Source organism: Miniopterus natalensis, chromosome 15, assembly GCF_054644295.1.
Source record: "Miniopterus natalensis isolate mMinNat1 chromosome 15, mMinNat1.hap1, whole genome shotgun sequence".
Taxonomy (NCBI): Eukaryota; Metazoa; Chordata; class Mammalia; order Chiroptera; family Miniopteridae; genus Miniopterus; species Miniopterus natalensis.
In genome coordinates this window covers 23619218-23645992 of record NC_142095.1, presented here as the reverse complement: position 1 = coordinate 23645992, position 26775 = coordinate 23619218, and the positions used below count along the sequence as shown (strand labels likewise).

At 44.4% G+C, this 26775-nt stretch overlaps 1 pseudogene; it reads left to right on the top strand.

Moving 5' to 3' along the window:
* Window positions 1-21297: 21297 nt before the first annotated feature.
* LOC107546081 (GTP-binding protein 10-like) lies at window positions 21298-22381 on the top strand (annotated as a pseudogene).
* Window positions 22382-26775: the final 4394 nt, after the last annotated feature.

Here is a 26775-nt window from a genome sequence, read left to right as displayed (position 1 = left end):
GCCCCTGGGTGACTTCCTTCTGTGACATCACTGACCTTCTGTGATGCAGGCCGAGTGCAGCACTGCGCCCCGCCGCCGCCTCCTGAACATCTGACCGAATTTCTCTCTCTCTCCTCCCCCCTCCCCCCTCCCTCCCTTCCTCCCTTCCTTCCTTCCTCTTTCCTCTCCTCCCTCCCTTTCTTTTTTCTCCCCTTTCTCTCTCCTTCCCTTTCTTCATCTGTTCTCTCCCCCCTTATCTATGAAGCACCTATTTAGCTACAGTTAAGGCAGTGTAGCTTGTTCTAGGTTGAGTAATTTGTCCTTCTTGCCTTCAACTCCCTTATAATCTTAGAAGTGAAGATCTAGATATGAATGACTGGAATTCAGCACTCCCTTTCTTAGGTCCCCATCAAGGTATCAGTGTCTTGAAGGAATTACGGACTTGGAAAAATGCAGAGAAGGAACAGTAGTTGAGGTTGAGGGTAGATACAGCAAAACTCCCCATTACATTTTTTCGGGGTGATAGATGGCATGCTCCCAGAGCTTGTCAGGTGTAAGAACTTCAGGTCAGGCCAGTAGAGAGACCAGTGTCTTTGTGGTTGTGTCATTGTCTATAGTTTTTCTCTCCTCCATGAAACTGGTCCTTTCCTCTTTGAATTCCCTGCCCTGAAACTGACAGCATATATTCCCACCAGTTGTTTATAAATCGCCCCTGCCACTCTCCTCCAGAGCAGTTACACAGAGTGCTGAATCTTGCTAGCACCAGCCCCTTCAACATCACCCAGCCATGGAAACATCCTCCAGCGCTCATTTAATGAAGGTATCTTCCTCTCTGCCTTCTAATGTTTGGGCCCTCCCCCATCTTTAAAGCAAAACAGACCTTCACTTGTCCTTGCTAGATGGAAAGTTGAACGGTGGTAAGGATTCATACCATTCCCAGGTATTTCAGCACATCTAAGGATTCTAATGCTGTCTGAACATGGAAATTTCTCTCTGGGTCCTCTGGAGTGGTGCATTCCAATGGATATCATTTTTTTACCCTCAACGAGGCCCACTGAACTCCAATATTCTGTGAACTCGAAAGCTGGCAGAGGGCAGCTGGGCCCAGCCCCATTGTCCCTGGGTTCTCTTTTGCTGAGCTATTTGTTCCAAGTTCCATTCTGCTACCTAGGCTGGAAATTCCACACATGCTCAGCTCAAAGGAATGCAGCTCAAGCTGGCCAAAGAGCTTGCCAGGAAATGAGGAGCAACTTTGCATTTGTGGCTTCTTTTCACTTGTGGCTTCCTCTCTCGCAGCTGTGAGGCAGACTATGCTACTGCTGAAGCTGTTCCACCAGCCTTTTCCAGTTGGAGAGCAACTACTTCCAGGTCACCTCTACTGACTTCTACAAGCAGCCTGGTGCCTGACCTTTAAAGGCCCAAAGGCCTTTCATTTGACATGGTATTTAATGCCTTCCTGGTATTTCCATGACTTGTTTAATCCCTTCATTTATTTACTTAGGTATTCACTCACTCATTCATTGATATAAAACATTATTTAATGAGCACCTACTACAGGGGTGGGGAGCCTTTTTCTGCCAAGGGCCATTTGGATATTTATAACATCATTCACGGGTCATACAAAATTATCAACTTAAAAATTAGCCTGCTATGTTTGGTCATATTTAATTAATCTCCTAATGTGATGGCTGGAACTGCTTCTCTTTGGTTAGGCCTTGGCAAGGCCAGACCTAAGGATTTCTTGGGGTGTATGTGGCCCGCAGGTCAGACATTCCCCACCCCTGACCTATATGCCAGGCCCTATGATAGGAGTTAAGGACTGTAAATCAAACATAGGCCCTGCTCTCACAGAATTTACTGTATGGTAAGATGGTAGCTAGAAGCAGTTACACATACATACAATTGTAGCACATTTAAAACCCTTGCAGGTAGGAATGGTGTTGGGAATACAGACAGCCTGCATCACACAGATGTTTGAGTGATCCTTGTAAAATGTGAAATGTCGCCATTAGTCCTTAATTTTCCACATTAACAGGTGAATGCACAAACCGCAGACTATCTAAAAGTGTTCGTTAAGCCCTAGCCAGTTTGGTTCAGTGGTTAGTGTCGGCCCTCTGACTGCAGGGTCCCGAGTTTGAGTTCAGCCAAGGGCATGTACCTCCATGGCAGGCTCCATCCCTGGCACCGGCTGGGGCATGTCTGGGAGGCAACCAATTGATGTCTCTCTAACGTGGATTTTTTTTTTTCTCTCTCTCTCCCTTCCACTGTCTCTGGAAAAAATAAGCAATGGAAAAAATATCCTCAGGTGAGGATTGTTTTAAAAAGCGCAGCCAGCGTGGCTCAGCAGTTGAGCATCAACCTAGGAGATGGCGGTTCGATTCCCGGTCAGGGCACATGCCTGGGTTGTGGGCTTGATCCCCAGTAGGGGGCGTGCAGGAGGCAGCCGATCAATGACTCTCTCATCATTGATGTTTCTCTCTCTCCTTCTCCCTCCCTCTCTCTGAAATCAATAAAGATATATTTCTTTAAAAAAGTGTTCCTTAAGATTGTTCCCTGTTGGCTTCAGAACACATACTCTGTCACGTAAAGAATTCAACCTCAAGTCCCTCCTTTGCCCATCCCTAACATTAGGCCCTAGTTGGAGGATAAGTGGACTGCAAGAGGAATAAGGCCCCAGGCACAAATAGCTACCGAGAAGAGCTTGTTTCCAGAAAAATCATCAGGGGTGCCCTCCCACCTACCTCCAAGGCTCGCAAAAGAGCACTAGACTTACTAAGCCCACCCCGCCTCATGGGTCTGGCCTGCTGGTGGTTGAACCCCATGAAGTTGCTGCTGTTTGACTGTTTTTGACCTACCAAAATTGCACTTTCATATAGTTCAACCTAATATATCTGAGAATAAACAAAAAAATTCTATCAATAAATGAAGAGCTTGGGAATAACCAGCCTACCTAGCAAGTCGGCGTCTCTGACTTCATCTCAGCAGGCCAGGGCTGGGATGTGATGACTGAATGGCCAGCAACCTAATCAATTGTATGGGGAACACATGAAATAAGAGTGAGGGATATGGTCGGCCTGAGTGGCTCCATTGGTAGAGTCGCCCTGTGAGCCGAAAGGTTGCCAGTTGGATTCCCAGTCAGGGCACATGCCTGGGTTGAGGGTTTGATCCCGGGGTGTGTACAGAGGGCAGCCGATCAATGTTTCTCTCTCACATTGATGTTTCTCCCTCTCTCTCTCTCCCTTCCTCTCTCTAAGCATGTCCTCAGATGAGAATTTAAAAAAAAACAAAAAACATGAGGGGTTAGAAGGATGGAGACTAGAAGGAGAAAGGAAAAATAAAGTTGAGTAAAGCCAAGAGGCCAGAAGTTGGCACTTATTACCTACCACTGTCCTGGAGAGAGAAGCCTGAAATTGGAGCTCACACACACGGACATGCTGGGCTATGAGGCGGAGATGACTCGCTAAGCCCCACCCGGACTCGAGTGAAATCTGCCTCCTTTAACAGTGAGAAACACCCACCAACCAGACTGCTGATGACTCATTTGGCTCCCTGGGATTACTAATACTGGGAAAAGGGTACCCCTATTGACAGGAGCATTCTAGTTACTGAAGGACTAGCACCAACTGTTAATAAGTCAGTGGGTATCTACTGCAGCCTCCTGTGAGCTGGATTGCTGGGAGTCAGGTTTGTCCAGGCTTATGAAGCTCAGGATACCGGTTTGGCTGTGAAACAGGTCCAGCTCCGTGGTAAATTCATTAAGGTAACACAACCCTGGGTGGCCTCTTTGTGATCAGTCAGATGACTCTTGCACAAAGCAAAACCTGACTCAATCATTTTTATCACAGAATGCAGGGGATGTAATTAGGCCGGCACAGCACGACTGTCTTGTTCCCTGACCCTAACTAACTCCATCCCTAATCCTTCATCATGACCCAACCGGTAGACCTGAAATTGTCTGGCATTTTCTGCTCTGACTCAGAGCCACCCCAGTCCTAGATATCAGGTCAGGTCAGTAGGTCAATGGTACTGTCATCCTAATTGAGCTAAAAAGGCAGGGAAAGGGTGAGGGAATAGGGAGTGCAGAGAGATCTTCCCATGCCGAAGGCAAGTCCTTTTTTCACCCTGCTCTTTACTTCAGTCGAGTGCATGCTTCATGGAGTCAGACCTTGGTTCAGATCACAGCTCTGCCTTTTCCTAGCAAGTCACAACTTCTTTGTACCCCAGATTTTTTCACTTGTAAAGTGGGGATGATAAACCCATCTGTCTCATGGAGTTGTAAGGACCAAATGAGGGGATGAATTGAAGACCATTCAGTTCACCGTGCCTGGCAAATAGTCAACCCAATAATGTTAGGTATTGATAGCATTAATGTTATTACTAAGGCACATATCTTGAATTATAGTTATATGGGGGGGTTGGGTGACTACTTTTATCTGTCCTCTCCTACTGTGCTAGTCATTCAATTTCTGGGTCTTCAGTGCCTGCTGGCTGAGAGCCTGCCCCATGGTAGACAATCACTAAACATTTGTTGACCACCAAAAAAAAAGCCCTAGCTGGTGTGCTCAGTGGTTAGAGCCGGCCTGAGCATGGAAGGGTCTCTTCGATTCCTGGTCAAGGGCAAGTACCTGGGTTGCAGGTTCAGTCCCCGGCCCCAGATGGGGCGCGTGCAGGAGGCAACGGATCAATGTGTCTCTCTCACACTGATGTTTCTTTCTCTCCACCCCTCTCCCTTCCACTCTCTCTAAAAAAATCAGTGGGAAAAACACCCTGAGGTGAAGATTAACAACAACAAAAAAAGTTAATGTTTCATGCTTTGCATCGGCAATTACTAACTATGAAATCGCTTGGTATTTTGATATCTTCTCTCAAATCTCCTGGTTATAGTTTTGACTCATGTTAACTCAGTAAGCTGCAAATGGCTGGATCAAAAAGCTACTACAAAGTACCCCATTTACCTAGTGACTCTGCCGCTCCTCCTGAGGACCTCACTGCTGCTTGCTCTCCGCTGTCTTTTGAGCTGGGGAGTCACTCAGTCCTCTTAGCCCAAATAGAACTGGACTTAAAGGCCTGAGTTTACACAGGCTGATGTTTGAGGGAGGGGTCAGGAGTATCCTCAAATAATCATTGATTAGCCTCCTGTCAAATGATTAGCCTCCTGTCAAAGAGGAAGAAAGCACTTTGATGACTCTGATATGACCTCGGCTTGGAGTTAATCCTCAGTGGTGTGATTCTGGGGTCTGGCCCGCCCCCAACCCCTCCCTGGCCTCAGGCAGACCTCTCCCTGCACAGGGAAGCCCAACCTATCAAATGCCAAAGGATAAAAACTGGAAAAGCTTTGTGTGGCTGCCTGGGGCTTTCTCCCTTGTTGCTGGCAAATCTCCTTTGGGGCATCTGTGGGTCTTGGCCTTGGAGGAACAAAAAGTATGCCAGGAACTTGTAAACAACTGCAAATTTATGTAAATCAATAAGGTACAATTATAAATTGTGTATTGAACCTGCTACTAAATGAAGCTCAATGAAGAATAATAATTTGTATTTCTCAGCTAATTAAAGGTTCTTAGTGACATTGTGCATCTCCCTTCCCTCTACTGTCAAGTCCATGGCAAAGAAGCTCAGATCCACGCCCCCCCCCCCCCCATCCACCCTCCAAACTGCAGGAAATCCTCAATTGCTCCAAGACTTATCAACATATCCCAACCCAACCCCCAGGTCGCTGAGCCCCTCACATCTCCCAGGATGTCCCGCACGAAAGGGAACCTCCTTTTCTTGGTGGAGAAAATGTGAAGCCTGAAAATCTCTCAACCCCTGAATATGTGACCGAGGTTACTCAAGGTCTCCCCCAGTGTCCCCAGTTCTCCTGCTGGGCCAGCTGTGGCTTTCTAGAACCATCCAATTCCACGGCATGGCCTGGAATGGCCTATGTGGCCCTTCCTCCTGGACTTGAGTCCCTAGCCAGCCAGCAAGAGTCCTGGGGGATAGCATCTGGAAGTCCACCTGCCCCAAACCCTGCACCCCTAGCTCAGCTGGTCCAGAAGGGAACTGCTGTCCTGTCATTCCCTTCCCTTCCCTTCCCTTCCCTTCCCTTCCCTTCCCTTCCCTTCCCTTCCCTTCCCTTCCCTTCCCTTCCCTTCCCTTCCCTTCCCTTCCCTTCCCTTCCCTTCCCTTCCCTTCCCTTCCCTTCCCTTCCCTTCCCTTCCCTTCCCTTCCCTTCCCTTCCCTTCCCTTCCCTCCCCTCCCCTCCCCTCCCCTCCCCTCCCCTCCCCTCCCCTCCCCTCCCCTCCCCTCCCCTTCCCTTCCCTTCCCTTCCCTCCCCTTCCCTTCCCTCCCCTTCCCTCCCCTCCCCTCCCCTCCCCTCCCCTCCCCTCCCCTCCCCTCCCCTCCCCTCCCCTCCCCTTCCCTTCCCTTCGCTTTTCATTCTACCCACCCAGCTGTCCTGGGGGTATCCTAGGATCACACTGGAGTCCTCCCTGCCACCCTTCTCTATCCCATTAATCACTAAATCCTACTGCCCTCCAAACTAGGGTGTTCTTCTAGATCAAAAAATCAGCTCAAGTCATCACTTCTGTTTAAAACCATTCAATGACTTACCTGTTACTTCCAGAATAAAGGCTAAAATTCTTAACAGGATTTAAAAACCTTTCACTTGGCCCTTTTGAAATAAGAGGATTTATAATCTTTTCAAAACCAGCAAAAGTCCTAACATAATCTTAACTTTTCCAGCTGTCAAATCTATTTAAGATGGATAAGGTCTACATTAAGTTGTTAAAAGGTGATGAACTCATCTGGCCTGAATGGGTATGAGTTCCAAGGGATATATTTTTTTCATCTTTCTTTGCTCCACTTGCTACATTTCCTTCTCCTTAGGTGACTGTTAACCGGGTTTATTAAGACAGGGTGGAGAGGGCAGGTGTGTGGGCAGGGAGCTGAAGGAGGAGCACTGTAGATGAGGTTGCTGGTGATGCCCAAGAAATCCCCCAAATGGCTTACCAGTCCCTCATTTCTACTCTTATCAGCATGGTGCAGCTGTCAGAATTCCTCTTAATGGCAAAAAGCTTTGGAAGGAATGTGCTTACTCAACAAAAGGGATGGTATGTAAACTATAGTTGGAATAATATGGTGCCATTTAAAAGGAAGGTTTTGAAGGCTTTGCGGCAACATGAAAAACCATGTATGACTTCACATTAAGTGGAATGTAGACCATTGTCTGAGCCAAGAGAGGTGGTGTGGGGATGTGAGAGGGTGACAAAAACATGGATTTTCTAGCTGGAGAGACCAGACTGGGTGCTCAGTTCCCACTTCCCCCAAGCACGAGCTGTGTAATCATCTGCAAGTCACTTAACTTCTCTGGGCTTCAGTTTCTTCTTTTTAAAACTGTAAATAATAATGCAAACTGGGTTGTCTTATTAGCTAAAATAATTCATGTGAACGTACCAGGCAGAAATTAAATTAGGAGCGCAATAAACATTAGGTTATTTCTAATTCGCTAAATTGTGTGTGTTTGTATGTATACAGGGTGTCCCCTCACATGTATACACACTTTACCAATTAATAGCTCAATTGATGTTTCTTTCTTTTCTGATTTAACTTATTGGAATTAATAATTATTCAAAGTGTGTATACATTTTTAGGACACCTTCCCTCTCTGTGTCTCAGTTCCTTCATCTATAAAGTAGAACCAGAAATATTCACCTCCCAGGGGTATTATGAGGATTCAGTGAGATCATGGATGCAGGGGTGGCTGACACCTACTCATGCTGGATCTGAGTGGAAAGAATGAAAGAATCAGAACGGAGATGGTGATCTAAATTTTGACTCCATTACTTATAATAACAGCTACCATAAGTTCAGTAATTAGGGTGTTCCAGGCTCTGTGACTTACCTTTTAAAATTTTTGCAGCAACTCAGCATGGATGGAGGTATTATTATCCTCACTTTACAAGTGAGGACACAGAGGCACAGAGAGGTTAATTAACTTGCCCAAGGCCTCTCAGCTAAGTGGTGAAGCCAGGCAATCTGATTCCAGAGCCTGTATTTTCTGGCAATGTGAGTAAGAATAAGACCTATAATCTTTCTGATCCTCACTTTCTATAGTTATAATATTGGGAAATCTTTGTGAGGATTAGAAAAAATGTATATAAAATGACTATCAGGCAAATGCCTGGAATTTCCTGGCTATTAAGTGGTTTAACTAAATGTTCAGTGTTATGGGTTGAATTGTGTTTTTGTCCAAAAGATGTTGAAATCCTAACTCCTAGCGCCTATGAATGTGACTTATTTCGAAATGGGGTCTTTGCAGATGATCAACTTAAGATTAGGTCATTAGAATGGAAAATGCAGACACAGCAGCATGCACACAGGGAGAAAGCCTTGTGAACATGAAAGCAGAGATTGGGGTGATGCATGGACAAACCGAGGAATGCCAAAGATTGCCAGCAAACCACCAGAAGCCTGGAGAGAGGCATGGAACTCTCTCCCTCACAGCTTCAGAAGGAACTAACCCTGCTGACACTTTAATTTTGGACTTCTAGCCTCCAGAACTATATGAGAATAAATTCCTGGTATTTTAAGCCACCCAGTTTGTGGTAGTTTGTTACAACAGCCCCAAGAAACTAATAGCTCATTACATGTTACCTGTATAATCATCTATTTGCTTTGGGTCCCTGGGTCCCTGGGTGTACACAGCAGTCCTCGAGCATGCTGGGTGCTCTGCCCGTGTGCAGCCCTGTAGCCCTAAAGGTAGACACTGTCAGTCTAACACAAAATTAGGAGGCGGAGCCAAGGTTAGCCAAGGTTGTGGGGTCCCATCTGCCTTTTGTTTGTTTGTTTGTTAAGCTCTCCAGGACAGATTTTTATTTAATTATTTTAAAATATTTTTATTGATTTTTAGGGAGGGAAATATATATGTGAGAGCCTCCTGCACGCCCCCTACTGGGGCCCACAACCCCGGCATGTGCCTTGACCAGGAATAGAACAGGCAGCCTTTCAGTGCATGGGATGACCCTCAACCAACTGAGCCACACTGGCCAGGGCCCGGCCTGCCTTTTGTGCTTCCCTGGGTTAACTTCCCACTGCTCTTATGCTACCCTGGGTAGGGAAAATGCCTTCAATAAACTCATCAGAAGAAGGTGCTGGTGAGTAAATAAGTTTTCCCTCCCAAGGGAATTAATCACACTTGAAAGGTGAAATCTCAAATACTTTGGGCCCGGCCGGGCGTGGCTCATCGGCTGAGCGTTGACCTATGATCAAGGAGTTCAATTCCCGGTCAGGGCACATGCCCAGGTTGCGGCTTGATCCCCCGTCAGGGCGTGCAGGAGGCAGCCGATCAATGACTTTCGTCATTGATGTTTCCATCTCTCTCTCCCTCTCCTTTCCTCTCTCTGAAATCAATAAAGATACATAATTTGGTGCCTGGTTGGAAAAGATTTTAGGTCAAGACCCCCCCAGAACCCCACAAACCATGTGCTTGCCCTGCACCCTGTGCATTGCTCTCTGCACCCAGATAGCCATGTCGTCAGAGCCCAGGGGATGCTTTCTAGCAGAGAAGGCTGTCTAAGCAGCCCAGGTAAGCACTTCCAGCCTTCAGGGAAATCAGGGTGGCCTCAGGGAGCACTTGGAAATGGAGAGGTGGGAGGACCTTGTGAGCCCCAGAGATTTATTGTTAAAGCCTGGAAAACAATTAGAGTTGGAATGAGCTCACCCAGCAGCAGCAGGGGGCCCTGCCCAGCTCTGTTCTTCAGGAACTCTAAATTCCCTCAGGTTGATTTTCAGGAAAAGAAAAGAATTCCCCAAACAGAAAGATCATCACAGCTGTTTAAAACAGGGGGGAGAACCCCATCTGAAATGTTCTTTGTTTTTGTTACCTGTTAGGCTGTAACAAACCACCTGTATAAGTTACCTATTGCTGTTTAACAAATTACCTTGAATTTAGCAGCTTAAAGTGACTAAGCTTTATTATCTCACACAGTTTCTGGGGGTCAGGAATCTGGGCCAGGGTTCTGGATCAGGGTCTGTAACGGGGCTGCAGCCAAGCTCGCAGCTGGGCCTTCCAAGACGGCGCTCTCATGTGGCTGTTGCTGGAGGCCTCAGTTTCTTGCTCACGGTTGTCCAGAGGCCTCAGGTCCTCATCACGTGGGTGTAGGGTGACCATCCCAGTTTACTCAGGGCTGAGTGGGTTTTCAGGATGTGAGACTTTCAGTCTAAAACCAGGATCGTCCTGAGGGACCTGACAACCAGTTGGTCATCCTATGTGGACTTCTCTCCATGGGGCTGCTCACAAAATGAAGAGTGATCTGCGAGGGACCCAGACAGAAGCAACAAGGTCTTTTATAACTTACTCTTGGGAGTAATATACCGTGTATCGCTTTTGCTCTATTTGGTTAGTCACACAGACCAGCCCTGGTACAATGTGCAAAGGGACTATAGAAGGGTGTGACTATCAGGAGGAGTCATTTTGGAGGCTGGCTACCCTCTTACCCCCAAATCTAGTGGCAAAAAGCACTACCATTTTAGAACCTCTCCTGAGTCTGTGGGTTAACAGGGCTCAGCTGGGTGGTGCTTCTGCAGCCCCCCAGGATGGTGGCTGGAGCAGCCATCCTCTGGGTCTCCCCCAGCTGGAGTCCCACAGGAATCCCACCCACCCACACGGCTGGCAGCTGGTGCCGACTGCTGGCTGTGAGCTCAGCTGCGGCTGCCAAGGGACAGTCCTGGTGCTCCTCCGAGCGACCTGTCCACGTGGCTGGGGCTAAGTTCTGAGACGGGACACCCCAACAACAAGCATGCAAGAGGAAGGAAACAGAAGCTTCCGGTCTTTAAGGCTTGAGACTGGAGGTCCTCAAACATCTTATGCTGCATTGCGTTGGGCAAAGCAGTCGCAGGAATAGCCCAGATTATAGAAAGGGGAAATAAACTCTACTTCTAGATGTGAGGGACGGCATATGCTTATAGGAAGGGGAGGAATGATCAGGGGCTGCTATACTCCCTAATGGGGCTTCCACACTCCCTAACGATTGTGCTTTGGGGTCTGTCATTGGGGAATGCACAAAATTCCCCCAGGTGAAGAGGTATTCCAGGCACTCTCAAATTCCTGGATCTATAACCCTAGTTTTTGTTTTTTTAAATTTTTTATTTAAAAAAACTATACAAGTCACGGTGTAATGATATACATTAGTTTAAAACATTAGAAAACATAGGTAAACACATGGACAAAAAACCCTATGATTCCAGTACCTGAAGACAATACCGTATAATTTTGGTACATAGCATCCTAGAATTTATTCTATGCAAAAGTAATAATTTTATTTTATAAAAATGGGACAATTCTATACTTACTGTTTTAGAACCTGCCATTTTCACTTAACACTACATTGTGAACATCTTTTCGTGACAGCTTAAGGGTTGTATAGTGTTTCATTGTCAAGATTCCTGATTGCAACAACAGAAACCAACTCTGGTTAACTTGATCGGCAAAGAAGAATTTTTTGGAAGGGTATTGGATAGCTCGGAGGATCTATGATATGTTAATTTATAGCTATTACAGTGGAACAAACCGCAAAAGTTAGTGGAATAAAGTCACCACCATCATTTCAATAAGCTCATGAATTCTGTGGGTCAGGAATTCTAACAGCACAGCAGGGATGATGCAATAACCTCTGGGACCACAGTCCCAAATGTGAGTGAGATAAAAGGCCGGAGTAGGGATGGGGTAATGGAATGAACTGGAGGCTTCTTCATTCACATATTTGGAGATTGGGCTGGGATGACTTGAACCCTGGGCTGAGCTGGGACAATTGGCCAGAGTGCCTATACATGGCTTTTCCATGTGGCTTGCTTCTTGACAGTGGGGCAGCCTCTAGGTAGTGTGACTTCTTACTAGGTAGCTCAGTGCTCCAGGAGCTAATGTTCTGGTGACCAGGGAGGGAGCTGCGTGTCTTTCATACGTGGCCTTAGAAGTCACTTCCACCACAGTCCACTGATCAAAGTAGTCATAACCCTGCCCTAGTTCAAGGGGAGTGGACAGAGACTGTGCTTCTCGATGGGAAGAGTGTCAAAGAACTTGTGGCCATGTTCTAAAATCCCTACAAGTAGGGTAAGCTAAGCTGCGGTAACAAAGAAAGCCTAATTTAGAGTGATTTAACAAATACAGAAGTGTATTTCTCTTGCACAAAATAGTTTCAAGGTGAGTAGTCTAGGTTACTGAGGTAGCTCTGCTCCACTGCCAACAGGGCAATCTTGAAAATCACTGTTTTTGTGCCTTTGTGGACAAAGCCTGAGGCAGGAGCATCTCACTGGCCACACTTAGCTCACATGCCTGTGCTTTACCTTCCAGGGAGCAGGGAGTGGGCCATGTGTAGGCATTTCAGCCAGCAGCTCCAGCTAAGCTCCCAGCTAAGCTCCCCGCTAATCGCCAGCGTCAGCTACTAACCACGGGAGTGAGCCAGCTTGGACTCTTTAGACCAGTTGAGCCCCAAAATCTATAGGCCTAAATGACATCCCATGGAACAGGACTGCTCACCTGGGCTCAGTCAATCCAAACAGTGATGAAAAAACTCAAATAAAATAGTTGTGTTAAGTCACTACATTTTGGGGGAGGTTTGTTACATAGCAATGGAGTGGGGACCTCCAAAACAGTGGGGAGCTCCTCATTCTTGGATGAGTCCCAGCAGAGTCTGAAGAGGGAACTCCTGATCTGGGGGTATAACTGGAGTACAGGGTCTTCGATGATCCTTATGAGTTCAGTGCACTAGTGTGAGTCTGTATAGGACAGTTTCCTTGTCGCCTGCCGCAGCTGGGGAAACATTCACTGAGTCACAAGGCTGGGAGGAGAAACTGCGCATGAATGAGTTAATAGAAATCTGGGAAAGATTCCCAAAGTAAATAATGTTGATTTTCAGCACAAAGAAGGCATTGCTTAATGCTGTGAAAATGCACATAAATAGTCATTGCTTTATGACCGATTTGCTATGTTTTCAAATTTCAAAACCACAGCCATCAGATAAAAAAAAAATAACAGCACTTGGAAATGCTTAAACACTGTGCATAGTTCCCCAGGGGTCATAAAAGTATCCTTATCTTTTGGAAGTTCACAGTCCTGTAGGCAAGAGGTGGTGCCAATCTGACCTTAGGGTGACCCCAGTTGGCACTTGGATCTCAAAGCAAAATGTAACTACTCCTCCCACTTAAGGAGCAGAGGAGAAAGCTGACATCAGTTCAGCAAGATGGTGGCTCTTTGGCCTTATCAACCTTAGGCATTTACTCTCCTAACCCTCACCTTTCTTTCAGTCCCTTCCAGTTCAGTGGTTTTTAAATTTGGGGCCATCAAAATTGCCTGGAAAATATTTTAAAAATACAAATTCCAGGGTTCCTCCACAAAAGATCCCCATTCTATAAGTCTGGGGTTGGAAATCAGAATTTTCATGTTAACAAGAACCTGACTATTCTTCCATAGATAAACCCCATAGCACGTCTTGAAGAGCACTGTAACCCCTGAAAACATGGGAGAGAGATGGGGGTCCTCTTCAAGCCAAACCTCCAGAGACAAGAATGGCCCTTGGAAAGGGATCTTCAGATTCCAAGCCAGGCAGGATCTGGCTGCTGTCAGTGGAAATGAGACCCTTTCACGGAGTCACAAGGAAAGAATTCCGGGAGACCCACATATGGACGGATGTGGTTTAGTTGTAAGATTTGTTTGGGTGGAAATGGAAGACCCCTCCCAGGCTCCCAGTGTCTCATCTCTGTCTTTCCCGCTATGGAAAAAGTGCAATCTTGTCTTCATCAGGCCCCAAAATAGGGCCAGTGTCCAGAGATCTTATGCCATTTGTTCAGTCCGTGTCTGCCCCCATCGTGCTAGCATAGCCTATTCCTGCTTGGACTCTGGCTGACTCTGTGCCAAGGCCTGCACTTGGGGCCAGGCCCCAGGCGGCTGCTAGGGTCGCATGACTGCTATGGAGAGAGAAAGCCCGAGCAAACAAGGCGAGTGCATATTAGGGGTGAGAGAGAGAGAGAGAGAGAGAGGGAAGAGGAGAGGAGAGAGAGAGAAACATCAACGTGAGAGCGAAGCATCGATTGGCTGCCTTCTGCACACCCCTGACGGGATCGAGCCTACAGCACGGGCATGAGCCCTGACTGGGAATTGAACCAGCTATCCCTTCGTGCATGGGATAGTGCCCAACCAGCTGAGCCACACCGGCCAGGGCAAACCTGTATAATTTTATTAACCAATGTCATCCCAATAAATTCAATAAAAAAAGAATTAAATATAAATAGTCAAACAAGAAATTAGAATATCTAATTTCAGGGAAATTAGAAAACCTTGGATATGATTTGGTATGTGTGTGTGTGTGGGGTGTGTGGCGCGGATGACGTGGGAACAGTTTTCTTGAAGGTAGAACTATGAAATGTAATCACTAACCAGTTTGCCGTTGGGTCATTATTTTGTAGGAATCTGGGAAAATATGAACTTAAAAAAAAGAAAGAAAGAAAAACAAATCTACCTCTAACTTTATACTTGAGTAAATCTTCCCCAGGGCCTCAACCGCAGCTGCAGCCTCCGGACAGGGTTGATAAGGACTGGGTGGGTCAAATTCCTTACATTGCAGACATTGCTCAGTTTCCCAAACTGCAGCTGAGCACACAGTCTGTGGGCACTGGTGGTGGTCCCAGGGCTGGCTAGGATTAATCCCAGCCCTGTGCATTTGTGTGCAGTTGGCTCTTCTCTCTGGCTATTGGACTATATGTATCTGTCACACAGTAGGTACTTCATAAAGATTCCTTGGCTCCAGTGGTTATTGTTTTACGGTCATCCTGGGATTCTCTTCATTCTAGTTAAAAAGAGTTTCAGGAAAAGACCTCAGTTTCCACAGTGTCCTGAGAATAAAAGATTAGTCATTTTATCTGGTCACCATCTGAGATGAAACTATTCACCATTCCCTGAGGTGGCAGCAAAAGGGTAGAAGTCATTTGCATTTGCATTATCTGTGACCTTGGGAGGTCAGGTCCCTGGAACAACGCTACAGCTCCTTCCCCTGTGTCTCAGGAAATTGCTAAGGCTTTTGGTCTGTCCCAGGTCCTAACCTTTCCTTACACCTTAGTTATAGCCTCCAAATTTATCATGGATTTTTTTTTAAGTACACTAACATACAAAAGGGCAGTTGCAGGACCCAAGAAAGTCAGCTCTCTGGAAATTTACTGCACTCAGCAGCTGAGAGACCTGGCTGAGATGGGAGACGTAGCTCTGCCCACTTGTGTTCAGGACCTGCTTCAAGATGGGAATGGAGAGGGCCAGTTTCCTCAGTGCTGATAAGGTGACTCTCTCATCTCAGCCACAGATTATATAACACCCTGAACTTGAACTTGGAGACTGGCTTCATGCCGCAGGGATGAGTGGGGACACCAAGAAAGACTGCAGAGCGCAGTGGTTGCAGTTTGTAAGTTGCCATTCAGGATAAAGCAGGAAAGGGGGGAATTTCTATAATGCAGTGGTTTGGGGTATTTAGAACTCAAGGCTGAGGCCACCTTAGGTTGTTGTCTGTGGTTTCCTTGCTGTGTGGACAGATGCCTCATTTCTGGATGCAGCCTTCCCAGATGGGGAAGGTGTCGCTGGATGGGGAGGTTTAAGAAATGCTGCAGACTACATTTCTTGGAGATTTCAAAGTGCACAACTCTGCTCAATGCTCTGAGAAGTCCTGCAGAAGAAAACCTGCCCAGACGGTGTTGCTCAGTGGTTGACCATTGACCTATGACCCAGGAGATCATGGTTCAATTCCCAGTCAGGGTGCATGCCCGGGTTGTGGGCTCAATCCCTAGTAGGGGGCGTGCCAGAGGCAGCTGATCAATGACTCTCTTATCCTAGATATTTCTATCTCTCTCTCCCTCTCCCTTCCTCTCTCCAAAATCAATAAAGACATTAAAAAAAGAGAAACCTGCTTCAGTGTTATTTAACCTACTGTCTCCCAAAGTTATTTGACTCCAGAATTCTTTTTCCCTTGATACTACTCATGTATACCCTGTAAAAGCCAAGTCTCTAAGAACACACTTGGGAAATTCCACCCGGATGTCAAGCAGAGTTGGTTCTGGCCCCCATTGGCCTACAGCAGGGGTGGGGAACATTTTTTCTGCCAAGGGCCATTTGGATAATTATAACAACATTCCTGGGCCATACAAAATTATCAACTTAAAAATTAGCTATGAAAAAAGCTCCTAGATTTATTGAATTTCAAGTCCTGCCTGTGGTTGCCTTGACAGGGCCAGACCAAATGATTTTGTGGTCCTTATACGACCTGCGGGCTGGACGTTCCCCACCTCTGCCCTAAAATGAGCAGTGATGGGGACCTTTGGGTGTGACACATGATGTGGAATCCTGCTGTGATAATCCAGGAACTCATCTGTTGCACCTGTCAGGCTCCCTCCCACGCTGGGATTTTGTGATTTGCTCCACACCAACCAGTAAACCATTGACGTTTCCTGAGTATCGTGTGCTAAGAGCTTTTCGTATGTCATCTGTTATAATCCCCTCTCAGCTCTATTACCCCCATTTGACTAACGAGAAAATGAAACCCAGAGAGGTTACGTAAGGAGGTCACTCGGTTAAGTCTGTGGCGAGCTCAGCTTCAGGCTGAGGACACTGGGATTCCACACTGGGATCCTCTCCTCAAACACTGACGGTGGGGATGGAAAACGGCGCAGCCACCGTGGCAAATAGTTTGGTGGCTCCTCGACAAGTTAAACATAGAAACAAAATACCATAGATGGGTTGCTTCAACAACAGGCACTTTTTTCTCACAGTGTGGGGGGCTGGGAAGTCCAAGGTCAGGGTGAGGTTCCTGGGGAGGGCCCTCATCCTGGCTTGCAGGCGGCTGCCTCTCGCTGTGCCTCTCCTCTGCGCCACTCAGCCTCACTCACAAGCTGCATTTTCGAGGCACTGTTTCCAGAGCGTCTGATTCCTGTGAGGAACTGATCTGGACATCAGAAAATTCCATCTCCTTGGGGGCATTGTTTTCTCCTTCAGGGACTTTATTTTCCCTGGAGCTGAAATCTAGCTCTGATATCTACTGCTTATGTGACCTTGGGCCTCTGAGCCTCAGTTTCCTCATCTGTAACATAGGATAATAATCTCCTTTTCTTCTTCCTTCCCTCCTTCCTCTTTCCTTCTCCCTTAATTTCTTTCTTCTCCCTCATTTTATTTTTTCATTTTTAATATCCCCCAATGTCCTGTGTTAATTTCCCCCTGGAAGATCCTGGAAACCCCACATGGCTCCTCCATGAAGTGGCTGGAGAGGCACTGGCTGGTGCTCAGGAACAGACCAGCAGAGAAGGCGGCTGCTGATTAATTCCATGTCAGCTGGGGCTCCTGTGCTCTGCATCCAGAACAGGGCAGTTTCCAAGGTGACCAAGACCAGTGCGAGGGCAAGGCGAGGGCCCGGAGTTATGAGCTGCCAAACCCGGGCGCCACGCGGGCTTCCTCCGAGCCACTCAAGCCACGCTGCTCGCCAAGGAATTTAACAACCAGCGTGTGACAGGCAAAGCGTTCCAACAATATTTAACGATTGGCGCATCTATAAATAGGATCGCCAGGACAATTTGGATAGATGTTAATATATGGGTTCAGTCCCGGAGCGACTAAACCTTGAGTTGTTTTGACCTCAGAGAGCAATCAAAAATCTGCTGCAAGGAACAATTGCGGGGTTGTCTGCGGCGATGTTTTGTTCCTGTTCAACTTGTCCTTGTGCGTATAATTTACTAACATGATAATAATGTGCTGCTTGGCAGTTCACAATTTACAAAGTGCCTTCACGCACACAGTCTCATTTGATCCTTGCAAAGCATGATTACCCGGGTGTGGGGGAGACAAGTAACTTGCCCCAGGACATCCAGGCTGCAGCAGTGAGTGGGGCTGGAGGGGAGGGGATGGCCGGGGTGGTCGAGTCCAGATTTGAGGTAAGGACTGTGTGGCTCCCAAATTGATCTTCCTTTCCTAGTTTAAAAGACTTGGAACAATCAATTCCTCCCCATCCTCAAAGGGGCCAGCACATTGGGGTCCAGCATCCTGATCTCTCCTTTGATTATTTTGCATTAAAAGTAGGCTTGCCAGATGCAGCAAATAAAAATAGGGGACACCCACTTATATTTAAGTTTCAGATAAACAATGAATAATGTTGTATAAATATGCCCCATGGTGTATTTTACCTGGCAACCTGAATGAAAAGTACTTGTTAGTTTCCTTTAAAAAATATGAATTACTTATAGAAAAATTTCAAAAATCAGATCAGCAAAAGGAAGAAAATATAAATTACTCTTAATTTTACCATCAGGTAATATTAATCTTTTAATAGTAACTTAATATTTTGGTATACCTACTGTGACTTTTTTCCATGTATATATTTATATGCATTAATTTCTTTTTAAAAAAATTGAAAGTGGGACTTACTGAATATACTACTTTCTGTAATATTCAAGTGACTGCAGGTCATTGACTGGACAGTATATTGTGTTTAGCTAATCCCCTAAAGGCAAGCCCTTAGGTTGTCTCCAATATTTTATTATTACAGACTTACCATGAACAACCTTTGCTAAGTCTCCCTGTACATCCCTGGGATAAATTTCTGGCAGTAAAGTTTCTAGGTCAAAGGGTGTGAAAACTATTAAGGTTTTTTGGTACATATTGTCAAATTGTCCTTCAGGAAAGTTATGCCAACTTACATTCTCAAAAACAGTGCCCGAGAGGGTCATTTTCTTGCTTATTGTGAGCACTGGGGATTATCATTAAAAAACAAAAAAAGAAAACTAACCACTTTGCTTCTGAACTTGCCCTGACCCCATAATCACTTTCAACACTCTGTCGTGACACTTAATGATCTTATTTCTTTCTACAGAGCTTCTGTTTCTAAGAGAGGGGAATAAATAGATTAGGGATAGAAATGACTACCACTGTCCCATCACGACCATGTCAGACATCAGTAATCAATCCTAGAAGCAAGTAAAACTGTCACTTTTGCAGAGAACATGAAAACCCCAAAGACTCCATAAAAAATTGCTACAACTGATAAACTAATTCAGCAAAGATGCAGGATAAAAATCAATATGCAAAAATCTGTTGAATTTCTATACATTAATAATGAATGGTCAGAATGAGAAATTAAGAAAACAATTCTATTTACAATTGCATCAAAACAAAAAACAACCCCCCCCCCCCAAAACCCTAGGAATAAATTTAACCAAAGAGGCAAAATACCTGTACACTGAAAACTACAAGACATTAATAAAAGAAATTGAAAAAGATACAAATAAGTAGAAAGATATTCCATGCTCATGCATCAGAAGACTTAATATTTTTAAAATGTCCATACTACCCAAAGTAATCTACAGATGTAATTCAATCCCTATCAAAATTCCAATGGCATTCCCTCCCCCCCACAGAAATAAAACAAAAAATCATAACATTTACATGGAACCATAAAAGACCCTGAAAAGCCAAAGCAATCTTGAGAAAGAACAAAGCTGGAGGCATCATGGCCCCAATTTCAAACTCTATCACAAAACTATAGTAATTAAAACAGTATGGTATTGGCATGAAAACAGACACATAGATCAATGGAACAGAATAGGGAGCCCAGAAATAAATCCATCCATGTATGGTCTATTAATTTATGACCATACATAAAAGAGTTACAAATATACAGTAGGGAAAGAACAGTCTCTTCAATAAATGGTGCTGGGAATATTGGACAGCCACATGCAAAAGAATGAAACTGGGACACTATCGTACCCCATACAAAGAACAAAAATCCAACTAAAACTGGACTAAAGACATCATTCTCCCCTTAATAATGCAGCCTTTGATCTTGACTTGAATTAAAATATTTTAATTTCAATGTAATTTTAGCCTCAAGAACTACTTGGGAGTAACTTCAGCTTCCAAAATAATTTGTATAGAACCGATATTATTTCTTCCTTATATGTTTGGTAGAATTCACCTGTAAAGCCATCTGGACCTGGAGTTTCCTTTGTGGAAAGGTTTTAAACTATAAACTCAATTTCTTTAATAGATATACAGGTTATCTATTTGTTCTGCCGTAAGCTTTGATAGTCTGCGTGTTTCAAGGAATTTGTCCATATCATTTAAGTTGTCAAATGTATTGGTGTAAAGCTGTTCATAAATTTCCCTTTTCATCATTTTAACCTCTGTATAATCTATAGTGATACCTTCCCTCCAATTCCTTACATTGGTAATTTGTATATGAATTACTCTTTTAGACAATAAAAATTCAACAAGAAGATAGGATTCCTTTGTTCACACGAGAAAACCTACTTAAGTTTGAAGTCTTTACATTTACACATTTTAATAGAATTGATTCTCATGCTGAATTAATGCAGCAGGAGGCTTATGGGAAGGGGAAGGGGGATGGTCAGATGGAAATCTGATTTGTAACCAGGTTCTATCATTATGAAAGGAGGAAGCAGAGGTGGCAGATCACCTAGGAGTTATTTGTCTTCTCAGAGTCAAAGAATGGGGTAGTTTTGGTCAAGATCATTGACTCCTACATTCTGGATCCTTAGCAAAACTTTCAGTTAGCCATCTGTTATTTTAGTTAGCATGTGGTCCGAAATGATGTCACCTTGCTTGTTTACTTTCAAACCCCAGAGACTTGTTTTTCAGTCATTTAATAAGGTGACTCTAGTAAACAGTCCTGTTTCAGGATCGCCATTGGAATTTACATTTTATGAAGAGACATGTGCTCTCTCAGCTAGGTCACTGAGAACTCCAAAAACACCACACAGGATATCAACAAATATATAAGTATGTTAACTAACATCTGTAAAACCCTGGAGATTTTGACAACAGTGGCCAGCTCAGATAATATTCTAGGTCTACTTTTCCAGGAATTATGTGTGTGTGCATTGGGGGGGGGGGGGGGGGGGCAGGTGTGGGGGGCAAATGGGAGGCAGGCCAGGGGTTGAAATGGTGGGAAAGTTGTGGGCTTCAGAGTTAGACCTAAATTCATGGTTTGGTTTTCCATTCACTAGCTGTGGACTCAGGGCCAGTCCTGGACTCTACTTTCCTAATGTACAAAACGGTGGTAACGATATCTGCATTGCTCTTGGGATGTTTAAATGAGCTAATATGTGTGTAGCAGAGATGATCAACTTTGAATGAATCTCCAAGTATGGCTCCTGGGCCTGCAGCATCAGCATCACCTGGAAAGTCGTTGAAAATATAAATTCTTGGAATCCTGGCCCATGGGAGCGGCCGTGCCCTGCAGTTGTGTTTGTTCAGATGGCATGGACACCTCGATAGCCTGACTTCACCAAGGGAGGAAGTGGGGAATGGGTTACCCTCGCTTAGGTGGAAGGTGGAAAAGTGGTGATGTCTGGGTTGCAGCTCATAATGGAAGGACTTTAAAACAACTTAAAGACAGATAAGCTCAGAAACGGTTTGTGGCTGGAGAAGGAGCAAGCAGTCAGGTTAGTGCTCTAAAGGGCTCCAAAGGAAAAGACTGTGAAATTCCTGTACCTGTCGGTATTTCAATAACTGATGGAAATGGTAAAATTATAGAACTCAGTAATGAGAAAGACAGAATTTTGGTAGCTGAGGGAGGTCTCGGTGGTAAGTTACTTATAAATTTCTTACCCTTGAAAGGCCAGAAACAAGTAATTCACCTTGATCTACAACTTCTAGCTGATATAGGCCCAGTGGGATTCCCAAATGCGGGAAAATCCTCGTTGCTAAGTCAGATTTCTCACGCAAAACCTGAGATCGCAGATTATGCATTTACAACAGTAAAGCCTGAACTTGGAAAGATTATGTATAAAGACTTCAAACCGGTAACAGTAGCCAAGCTTCGTGGGTTTCACAGAAAGAGCGATAGAAACAAAGGAATGGGCCGCTCATCCTCAGGCATATAGGGAAAACCGAACAACTCCTTTCTGTTGTCGATATTGCTGGATTTCAGCTTTAGTCCCAAAATCAATGCAGAACTGCCTTTGAAACTATAATACTGCTGACAAAAGAGCCGGAGTTGTACAAGGAGGAGCTTTAGGCAAAACCTGCACTTCTGCAGTTAATACAATGGACTTGGCTGAAGCCCGAGATAAATTCCACGTACTGATGAATCAACTCCAGAATCCTACAGATTTTCTGCATTTATTTGAAAAAACAAAACAAAACTTGATTCCAGAGAGGACTATGAAGTTCCAAAATATCACCCCACCTCTGCAATTAGCAGAGAAGGAACTGATGAATTAAAGAACTGTCTAAGGAAATCTCTGGATGAACTCGAAGTGTCCATACCAGGAAAGTGATACGTATCATAAGAAACAGTTGCTTAATTTCCAGATTTCCAGCGTGATATCTTATAGTGAGCTACCAGCAAAGAATCCTGCTACTAGTTTCAGAATGAATATGATTTAAATCTATTAAAAATGATATGAAATTGAGTTTGAAAGCTTTTTCACAGGCATGATTCTTTTGAATGTTAGTTATTACTAACCTACACCCCCATTTGAGAACCATATCTTTTAAAGTTGTTTTGTAGTTAGGCGTATCAATAGTAAAAAAGTAACTGAGAGCTAAAAATGACAGTTTATAGTTTTATGGCCAATCCACCGATAATGAAATCCTCTGATATTCCTGTAAAAAAATGTAAATTATTGAGCTCTAGTCCACAGCAACTGACTCAGAAACTCAAGGGGCGGGGCCCAGCAATCTATGTTTCAACAAGCCCTCTAGATAATTCTGACGGTGCCACATTTGAGAACCACTGGGCTAGCACACTCCTTAGCACCTGGTAGAAGCTCAAGAAATGCTAGTTTTCTCCCCTTATTTATACTTTCTTGATAATGATTTTTCTGCTTCCTGTTGGTTCTCATACTAATTAAACACTTCGAGAGTCAGATAGCCTTTTTCTGTCTCTCCTTTTTACCTTTCTCTTCGCAGTTCCTGGTGTTAGCATTCAGTAGGAACTCAGAGAAAGTTAACTATATTTCCATGTACCAAATAAGGACAGGACTGCCCTGGGCTTTCCAGTGCTTTACTTATTTATTTGACTTATATAGCACCTTGGCTCAATGGTGTGTCTGGAAGATGGAGTGTTCAGTGTGCTCCTGGAGTGGGTACCAATCTAGCTCTCACACCAGGGATGCTGGGAGTGTAATTTCTTTCTCCCAGTGTCACCCAGGGGCCGCTTTAACCTCAATAAACATAAAAGCCCATCAATGTTGTAGACCATTGGGTCCTGATTAAAGAAGAGATGTAATAAAACCTCATCAGGAAAGGGAAGGCCAATAAATAAATGAAAAACCTAAAGTGTGTAGAAAATTATTTTTTGGGGGAAAAAATGCAATTTTATTTGCATAGCACTTTATGGTTTAAGAAATACCTAGAGCTGAGACCAGTTAAGACCTACCCTACAGGACTTATGAGAAATGAACGAGATAGTCCCAGTAACATTCTAAGCATGGTGACCTTAACATTTATTAAACACTCAATGAGCAATATTTCTAAATTATTACTGGTTGTAATAGTAGGTGATGGGTGAATGTTTATTGAATAAATGGCTAATTGAACGAGTGATTGGTTGAATGAATTAACTATCAACTTGTTTGATGACAGATTTTTTTCTTAGTGCAAAAGCAAGATTTAGGGAAAACTATTCATTTAGTAGCCAGTGGGTCCCATATAATGGAATACTATTACACAAAAAGGAATGAACTACTGACACACACACAACTCGGATGAGTCTCAAAAACATTATATTGAGCAAAAGAACCCCAACACAAAGAGTTTATACTCTATGATTTCATTTATATAACATTCCAGAGAAGGTCAACAAAATTTAATTTTTAAATCTATTTATTTGAGAGAGAGATTTGTTTTTCCACTTATTTATGCATTCATTGGTTGATTCTTGTATGTCCCCTGACTGGGGATCGAATCAGCAACCTTTGTGTATTGGGACAACACTCTAAACAACTGAACTACCCAGCCAGAGCCACAAACCAAATTTATAGTCAGGAAACACAACAGTGGTTTGGGATCGCCTGCAAATGAACCTGCAGGAAGCTTTCAGGGTGATGGAAAAGTTCTATATCTTGATTGTGGTGGTGGTTGCAAGAATGTAAACATTTGTCAAAACTCATTGAACTGTACATTTAAAATGAATAGGTTTTACTGTCTGTAAATTATACCTCAACAAAGTTGATAAAAAAAGAAAGAAAATAGCAACAGTCTCTCCGACCAAGGCCTGGAAGCCGCTGTGGTGCTGGTGCAGATTCTGAATCCAGAGTGAGATGAGGAGAGATGGCCATGCCCTGTCCACTCAGGTTCCTTCTATCAGGCCTGATTGCCCCCGGGGAGGAGACCAGTGCAAAGGTGCGGGACAGTGTGGCCTAAAGTGAAGTCATTCCTGTGAGCAGAGAAGATATTTCTAGCTTGTTCCTTAGGCCCTTGCTTGTTTGGCTCTAAAAATACACGTTCACTTCTAATTTCAGCACTGACCTGACATGTTCCAAAATACATTTAAATGCGAAGTTCCAAACCCTACAGGAATCATTTGGAGGGCCCCAAGGAATCTTAACAAGTTGAGGCGTTTTGTCAGGCTAAGTGACAACTCCTATAATCACGGGCATTCTATGTGGCCTCCGACCCCACAGAAGATCTGGGCCAAAGTCTGGGATGTGAGAACAGGCACCATGGAGAGGCTGTTTCTATCTGTTCAACTACTATTCACCTATCCATCCACCTAGTATCTTCCCAAGTAACATTTCACAATCTAAATAGGAAATCAAAACATAGTCACCTAGCTGATTTGAGGATAGAAAAAAACACAAAAATTTAAAAATTACTACCAATCAGTGATAACCACCGATTAAAATTTTGATCTGTATTTTTTTCAGAGACACACACACGCACACATACACACAATCAAACATACACATATATTTACTTAAAATAAAAATAGGATCTTGATGTATTAGTTGTTTTGCTATCTGCTTTTTCTACCACTTAATAATTTATTTGGAACATTTCCTCATGTCATAAAATCATCTCAGTCAACATTGTGTTCATCAGTGATTGCTGTGGAACAAACAACCTCAAAGTCTCAGGTCATACGCAGTAAGCTTGATTCTCACTTAGGGGTTTGTGGGTCGGTTTGGGTGACTCTGGTCCATATTTCTCTGTCCTGCTCCAATGATCAGGAGGCTAGTCCCAGCACGTTTTCTGATAAGAAACACAAGGGGACATACTCAACTGGCACACTTCAAATCTCTGCTAATTTCACACCAGCTCACGCTCCATTGGTCAGAGCAAGTCACATAGGTAAGCCTGAAGTGAAGGGCCAAGGAAGCAAACCCCACCATTTGTGGAGGAATTACAGTTACATGGAAAAGGGCGTGGGTATAAGGAGGGAGGTGAAATTTGGGGCCAACAATGCAATCTTTCGCAAAGCTCATTTTGAATGCCAGACTCACTGGATGTTCACAAATTATTTATTTACCACTCACACCGTGCTATGTGCCAGCTGCTGTTTTAAGTGCTTTACAAATATTTAATTCTCAAAACAGGTCTATGAGGTAAATGCTATTATTAACCTTATTTTACAGATGAGGAAGTTGAGGTGCAGAGAGGTTAACTAGGTTGTCCACAGTCATCCAGTTAGTAGGTTTATAAAGAAGGCAGTCTGCACACAGAGTCCGTGCAAGTGCCCACATGCCAGCCTGACTCTCCTCTGATCTGTCTGCTAAGCCCCTGCCCTCACTCTGCTGTGGGCAGGAGTCAGCACCCAGTGCCGTCTGCACCCGGCCCTGTGAACGCCCATACCTGTTTCTTGAATTAGTCTAATCACGGTCCTTGTATCAGATATATTGGTTGATTCTAATGTGTTTGCTATTATATACTCTTGTAGGTTACATGATATCCCCCTAAAATGTATATATTGAAGCCCTAACCCCCCAGTGCTTCAGAATGTGACTGTATTTGGACATGGGGCCTTTGAAAGAGGCGATTACGTTAAAACGATGCTGTTAGCATAGGCCCTAATCCAATCTGACTGGTGTCCTTATAAGAAGAGGGAATTTGGACACACAAAGTGACATAGGGGGATGTCTGCACGCAGAGGAAAGACCATATGAGGACACAGTGAGAAGGTGGCCATCTGCAAGCCAAGGAGGGAAGTCTCAGCAGAAACCAAATCTGCCGACAGTTAGATCTTGGACTTCTAGCCTCCAGAACTGGGACAAAATACATTTCTGTGGCTTAAGCCACCCAGTCTGTGGTATTTTGTGTGGCAGCCCTAGCAAACTAATATCTATATACCATGTTATTATAAGCATCCTAGGTTTGTCTAAATTTATCTGACTCTGTGAGTATATTCATAACTACTTGAGAGAACTCTTTAAAATCCTACTTAGCCACATCTTTGAGGGGATGGTGTTGTTCTTAATTCCATGGGAATTAAGTATCTATTTTCTCCATAAAACTAAGTCATTTGATGACAGGGACTGTGGCATCTCAGTCTATGTTTTTAGTAACTCCTGAATATGCAAGATGCACAGCAGACACTCAATAAAACCTCTGTTATGAGAATTCATAGAGCCACACGTCTTTCTCCCACCTCAGCCAGAGCCAGGGCCAAGAACTTACCAGGGGCTCCCGGTCAGAATGGATGGTGAGAGATGGGGAAGGGATTTCAGGGCCCAGACTCATCAGAGGGAGGGAGGGGGAGAGAGAGAGAGGGAGGGAGGGAGGGAGGACCTCCTCAGCAGGAAAGGTGAGTTACTGTGGGAGAAATGCATTTTTTCTGCCAT